Source organism: Botryllus schlosseri, chromosome 1, assembly GCF_051294905.1.
Source record: "Botryllus schlosseri isolate E-star chromosome 1, Bs_hap1, whole genome shotgun sequence".
In the NCBI taxonomy this organism is placed as follows: domain Eukaryota; kingdom Metazoa; phylum Chordata; class Ascidiacea; order Stolidobranchia; family Styelidae; genus Botryllus; species Botryllus schlosseri.
In genome coordinates, this window is record NC_137236.1 from 33,175,555 (window position 1) to 33,183,244 (window position 7,690).

General features: G+C 38.6%; 2 long non-coding RNA genes across 3 annotated transcripts in view; one reads left to right on the forward strand and one right to left on the reverse strand.

The window, feature by feature from the left end:
* LOC145447979 (uncharacterized) overlaps positions 1-7,690 on the reverse strand; it is a 125,281-nt gene that overhangs the window by 64,021 nt on the left and 53,570 nt on the right. The gene's annotated exons all lie outside the window — the stretch shown is intronic.
* The window catches only part of LOC145447993 (uncharacterized), a 272,776-nt gene that overhangs the window by 35,485 nt on the left and 229,601 nt on the right, over positions 1-7,690 (forward strand). The window lies entirely within an intron of this gene.

Genomic DNA, 7,690 nt, shown 5'->3' on the forward strand with positions numbered 1-7,690 from the left:
AGTGCAAGCATTGTCCTAGTCCATCAATACGTGGCTAAGTGATTTTTGACATACTTGACCACTTCCTAAACTTCGTTTCTGATCAACGTTTATTAGTAGTGAGAAAGTGTGTGTTCGTCATCAACATAGTGTGTAGCGAGAAAATTTGTACAGCTCTCTGTATTATTTGCTGACTTATGCACAAGGGCTACACTGTTATTGTTTTTATCCGCATTTTAATTATACAGGGATGGGATATATATCATGTTTGAATGATTCATACATATTAGAGAATATCCGAGGCTTGTGTTTTGTTATGAAAACTAATTAGATATGAAAAAAGTGAGGATATTTCGAAATAAATACTTCCATGTTTATTACAGTGACTATTTCGAGCTATGCCACAATGACACAGTTGTACGTGCCATCGTGAATAATATGTTTGCATAGGTTCAATGGTTATATGAAAGTAATTTTAAAGCATCGCTGTGACATATAGTTTTCATAGTGAATTTACCGCATTGTTAGGGTAAACTAGTTGGAGTCGACCCCGGAGTGGGTGAATTTAAAGACTCGGGAGTCGGATGTCGAAATTTGAGTCGGTGTATTGACAATGTCTGGAGTCGGAGTCGGAGTTGGAGTCGGCGATATAATTCAGCCACCCCACAACCCTGGCAGTCACTCTATATCGTAAACGTCAACTAGGCTATATTGGCCGCAAACCGTCCGCAGGTTCAATATACATGTTTTTCGAAAGTATATACACAATTATGGTATAATTATATATAGTGTTGAAAAATACATTATTTAACAGGCATTTGTTTAAAACATGTTTGAAGCATATTATTTTAAAACATCGTTAGATTTAAATGCAACTCTACCTATTCGCCTCCTATATTTTTTACATCAGACAACGATATATTCTTGCTATCAATTTCGTTGATTGCAATAATTGATTAGTTGAGTAAGCACAATTCGCTGACTACCTGGGTGTAGAGTTGTTGTTGTTGTGCGTGTGGTATTTATGGTGTTTTTTTAAACTATAGTCTTCACATACACCAGTCCGATATTGTTTATTATGATTTTGTATCTGCCGACCTTAGCAGAAGAAAAAATCCAACCAAATATGTTATAATCAAGTGAAAAATTACAATATATAAAAAGGTTCACAGTGCAGAACCTACCAAGTTTATTTTGCGCTCGTGTACCTCCGAATGTACGAGATTCGCACGCACAACGCGAGCTTGTACCTCGCGTTCACATCATCCCTACTAACAGCGCCTTTGTGAGGCGTAAGCAATGGTTTCTCACATTTGTGTACTTTTGGACCCCTTTTGGTCCATCAAGGCCCTTCGTTTGAGTTCAAATTTAGAGTTGAAATGTAGCTCAATTATCCTGGTTGCGGGACAGAATGTCTGGGAGCGAGATCGCCTCGTACAAGTCGTATTTACTAGGTATACCTGTTATTAGGACCTGTCAATCCAAACGGCTGTGAAAACAATGTCATTCTTGTTGATCTTATTCATACGGCATAAAAACTTGATTCGCTTCTATTTCGAATCAGTGATTCGTTTACACATCCCTGAGGAGAGAGAATAATTTGGAATTAGTTGCATCGGGGTTAGCAAGGTTACTGACAGTTTCACTTGCAAATTTGTTTCGCTACTTGCAAAATAATTTTCGTTTCAATTTGAAGCTGTATTAGCGCGATCAGCGTTCGTTATTCAGTCATGAGATGTCTACCATGTCACTGAACCACTGCCGACGTTCATGCACCGTGCAAATATTCTAATTAGCGATATCTGTAAGGCTTTATCAATGAGAACTCTCAAGTAACCGCTTTCATATTTCACAGTTGTTCGGTCGGTTCGGCAGGAGAAACCAAGATGACAACAAATGTAATCGCGTCGAATCTTTTTCTTTCGGATCCTTCTCTTCGTCGAATGAACAGTGGGAATGAGAAATCACCGGTATCGACTGCCGACGAAATGTTGAAAGAGTACTTGAGTCACTATCAAGGAATAATCAACGAACGCCCCAGTACCTTCGAAGTAGGACATATTGTACCGTGAGAATCACACATTCTTAGCGAACCGTCGACTTTCATTTTTGATAGGGACACGTCAAGGCCACCATGGTCCTTGGGGGAGTTGAGAATTCCGAACCTTATCTAACAAGCATCACTACTCCCGCATCTACAGAAAAGCTCGCGTATTTTATCATAGGTATATATTTTTACAGTACTTTCCGTTGATCTCATTTTACTATCAACCGGTCATATAAACTTCCTTGGCCTTAAATGATCTCATAAATGCCCATTTTGTGTCATCGGTTTCTCTCATGTGTCGAAATCTATAGTGGAGTTACATTCCATGCTCTCAAGTAATCCATTTATGGCAGTAGCGATGGTTCTGGCAAAGTGACCCCTAATTTCTTTTCAGGATCGGGATCGTTGGCTGGGATAGCAACGTTGAAAGCTGGTTACAGGTCAGATATGAAGGTAAGATAAATAGTTATTTGTAGACACCTATTGGATAACTAAGCAATATAATTTACGGTGCAAGGAGAGAAACAATGTTCTCGTGGCGGGTGGTAAGTGGTCAGGTATAGTTACTGAAAGAGATGGTCAATGTAATTAATGTTAGTCAAGTAGGAGAGAAATAAATTTATACTCAACTAGAAGTGAAAATTCCCAGGCACCCTAAAAGTACTCAAGTATTTTCAAAGAGTAGATTTGGCCAAGAGGTTGTACACTTTTAGTAACTAATCGACGGGCGTTCCTTCCAAAATTGCAAGATTTCTAACGACCAACGCATTATAACTATTGAAACTACAAGTTATGTCAATCTTCCAAAACATATTCAGTTATCGTGAGACAAGGGGTTGTTGAGACGCTTTAACAGTAGGGTTACCATATTTTGGAATCGGGAAAGCAGGACACTCTGTCAAAATTTTCAAACTTAGAATACCGGTGGAGAATCCTGAAAATTTACTCAAGTTTTCTCACTTCGCAGTCGGTTGACTAAAAAAAAGGTCAACTTTCGCTCAGCTCCCAAAATACCTGCCAGTCCCGCCTGAGCGTCAGTTCAGTGTGCTATTTTATGGTATCTCGGTCAAATTTTGCCCTTAGTTCAACCAAAAATTCTAAAAAAAGAGGACAAAATATCAAAGGGGAGGACATTTAGGCGTCCTCGGAGGACATTTTCAGAAAACCGAAAAAGGAGGACAAATCATCCTAAAGGAGGACGTATGGTAACCCAATTTAACTGAATTTGTGTCGATAGTAGTGTTTTGAAATACTCTGATGGAGCACAATCCTGTCAACTCATCTGAATCTGCGAATTCGACGATGTGGATCGCATCAATCTTTGGCCATTTATTGTGTCGATTGATATTCTTACCAAGTTCTGATTTCAGAAAGAGAAGGCCATGGTTCTCGTGCGAGACGCCCTCGCCGGCGGTATATTCAATGATCTTGGCTCAGAATCGAATGTAGATCTTTGCATTATTCCGAAAGACAACAAATTGGAATATCTACTACCCTATCACTGCAGGTGCTTCAGTCTATGCTTTGGTATTCCAATTCGGTGTGTTTCGTTGGCATGGGTTATACGCGGATGTGTTATTACCGAATGTGACGAAATTGTGACGAATGTGACGAGTTCAACCTCAATGTGGCCTGAAGTGTAGCAATAATAATGGGTTGCATATAACTAGCTGCTTGAATGGCATGAATTTTCTCTTCAAGTTCAGTATGACCACCGACACCGTCAGTAATGTTATGTTGGCGGAAAAAAATGACCTATATACACACCAAAAAATATAATGGAAATTAATTTAATACAAGCATGAGTTGTTTGTATATAATTTTGTATTGACTTCGTCCAAGTAAATCCATTACGTAATATAATTGTTTACTATATTCCACCCAGAGACGAAATATGGTAATTGAAACGATCCGCTGCTGCAAGACGAATAGATTGAGGATTCGAGTCCGACCGAGGTCGGCTTCCAATTTTCCGTCCAAGTGTGAGAGATTAATCCAGGCTCCTCCTAGTAATCTGATCCCCGCAAGCAGTGTCTTTAACGACCTATAGTGGGCCGTGCTTCAAGTGGGCGGTTATGGAATCGTAGAAGAGGATATATGTCTGGTGTAAATGACCGTTGTAGTCGAAAAGCACGGCGAATACCACAAACAACAAAATCAAGGCCCTTGTTTAAAACATGATATATATTGTTTTGTTTTCGTTTGTTTTTTAGCCATGAAGTCACGAATCTTGCATTGTGACGTCACAATGGATTGACATTGACGATTGAGAACATAGGGTAAAAATGGCTATTCTAACGAAAAGGGCTTGCGACCACCGTATTAAACGGATAAAAAATATATTAAAACAGGACTACGTCGTTATGCATAATTTTTACGATCGGCGGTCATCATCATCAGAATACCCAATTCCGTACCAATGATCTATATTTACTTGCTGAAACTGTTCACCCGACGACGATTTCGAGGGCTCCAACCATTCCAAATCGTATACGTCGACTAATATATAGGAAGCAAATCATCTGTAGGCTCATACTACAAGTTTTTTAAGCATTTGCAGAGTTATGGCATAATTATATATTGTTTGAAAAAAATGATTTTGGGAAGTCATTTTATTAAAACAAAGGTTTAAACAAACAGTTTTAAAACACCATTTTCTTAAAATGTAACCCTATGTATAGTACGTAGGGCTATGGGGTTTCAACACGCGGCCCGCGGGCCGCATGCATATATCGCTCTACACTCGTCACGGTCATTATCGGAAATAGTTGCGCGTATGAATGTTACGCAGCGTATACGCAGTTTTTAAAGATAACTATCATCAGTAATTTGCTAGGGTTTGGTGAATAACGAGATTTCACTTAACTTTATGCGCTGCGATGCACTGGTTTCTCTAATCCTTGATTGTCAAATCCCAAGGAACACGATAATCGCCTTTATCGACAACACTGGGCAACAATTTTGTACGAAAAGTTTTTGACTTTGATTTTGCACTTAATTTAGGCTAATTTTGGGGTGCTGATTCCAAAAATTCCACTGGTTTTCTTTTATCGCGTCAAGTCTTTGCTCTACGACATATGCTCAAAATATGCGTATTTTCACGAATTTAGCCATATTACTTTTCCATACCATATCAAAATCCGCACTTGTAGTTATATCGCCAAGGGCTCAATTGAATTATTAGGAGAAAGGGCACAGGTATCGATTTAGGCCGATACTTTCACCAATTTTTGGTTAGAGGATGCAACCATCCCAGGATATGTCACACACATATTTAATGCAAACTGCAGGATATGGCAAGAAAAATGAACAATACATTTACTATCAGCTATATAACCAATGCCCCATTCAGATTATCCAGTGTAACTTGAAACTGCTATATACTCAATAATTTGAATAAAGATGAAGATTTAGTGATAGCAGACCTAATGATGAATATTTTGGAAATCGAAGATGATTCGGAGCGTCGAGTAGTCCATCAACACAATTTATTGATCTGACGTAAGCTACGGGACTTGCAATATAATTTTTTGGAACTTTTAACATCCTTACGTAGTGAGAAAATATTCATTGGCAAGGTGGAGAAGGTGACTCACTTTCGATCAGGAGAATCAGCCTTTTTTTCATCGGCCTACTTTCGGTAGCTTTTTGTATTGCCCTGATGCTGGAATTTGCATGATACTGTCACCATGGATTACTGGCGGAGTCAGGAATCCCGATTTACTACTGAAGTGAATGGCAAATGCCTATGGGTAATTAAAAAAATATCCTCATGTGGCAACGTCTTAGGTGCAGTAACAAGTGCACAATCTGTTAGTCTTCGTGAATAATACAGAAACATTGAGACTAATATAGAAACATTGAATCTTTGCGATATAATGAGCACTATTGGATCATCTGTGTCAGCTTGGAAATATTGTGTTTTTTGTGGTCAGACCATAAGGATGCACAGCACATGCAACCCTGATACACATGTGCCACTGCGATATGTTTATGTCGGACAGCAGACATTCAAGAAAACTAAAATATCCTAATAATTTCCCCGAAAACCCTGACATAGTAAGAGATGGGCAAGGATAAAATGTCCCCAACATCTGAAGATGATGGGGATAAGATACCAGAGTAGATTGGAGCTTAAATATGTTAGCTGACTATTGCCTGAGTATCAAACTAGACAACCTACGGAATTATTCGTCATTAGCGTAAATTTGGACCCTGAAACTCGCACTTTATTTGTCCAGTAGAAGCAATATCAGTTTAAATAAACCAAATGAAGCAGTGCAAATGTATATTTGAAGTCAATTGCTTTACATTCGACTGCTTGTAGTTTTAGAAACGTTTTCCGCAATAATCACATAATATTAAGAGTAGTGCTAATATGTGGGTTGTGAGATAATGTGAGGTGCCTAACCCAAAATCTTGACGTGATAGAGAAAAACGGACGTCCTTTTTGAATTTGGCGCCAAAAAGTTAGTCAAAATCAATTGTCTGATCAAAGTCAACAACAGGTGTGTTGACCAGAGAATTCAACTTTATAAGCTCAGAAAATTTTCGAATAATCCGGAAAACTGAATAAAGAATCATTATTAGAAATTCCCACGAAATGCCGTCATGAAACGTGAAATCTTGCATTTGCGGACTCATCGGGAGTTCAGAACCTAAAAACATCACCGATTTCTTCGCCACGATGAATTTGACATTTCATCATATACAGTGTCCGTGTGAAGTATAAGAAAATCATGAAACGCCTCAAGAATGATCTCGAAGAATCATTGAAAGATGAAGTCAAGGTGATGCGCCGAAGTTTTTATAACATATATATTCTTTAGGCAACCTCTATAATATATTTATCCAAGGAGGATGGAACTTTGAAAGCTGTTATCCCCTTTCGAAGAACAACACCAGTGACTATCAGGTACATCTTCAATCCTTTAAAGTACGCTTGGTCACAACACAAGGAGTACATCGAGAAGATGCCTTTGAAAGTAAATGTTCTATTTGTCGGAATGAATCCTGCGCCGGAGGCCCCTTCTGGTGTAAGTATAAATCATTATAGTAGTATGGACAGAAAAAGTGATGGATGGTCGTGATTGCGCATCTTGTGGAATCATTTGAACTATCTGGTCGTAATGGCAGTACTTCAAGGAATGGGCATTGAGAGAATATAATGATGTATCTCGCCAAAAACCAAGCATATAATTTTATTCCAACATAATCAGGATGATTTGAGACAACATCCTGATTGAAAAAGTAACTGATACAGCTTCAAATTGTTTACACAGATAGTTACCTGGGCATTTCGAGGTTGCTTTATTGGGTAGAGTGATGATACCACCGGTCGCTTTTGTGGTGAAGACGTCAAGTTCCAGTCCATATCATGATGGAAAGGATCCAATCACAACTCAAGTCTCGATGCTCCGCTCGAGACATGGTCATTGCTTCCATTAGAGTATATTTCAAATCTTTCCAGATACCTTTTGGTGACTTGACGAAGACTGAGAACATTATCGAATTGAATGCATCCAGGACAAAATGCGAGGATGCGGGGTAAGTTAACATATACCATTCTTGCTATAACAGATACATCTTTTTCGTGCTATTAATAAATTCGAGAGGCATACCGATTTACTATTATTAATGTACTATTCAATTGTATGTTGAAGT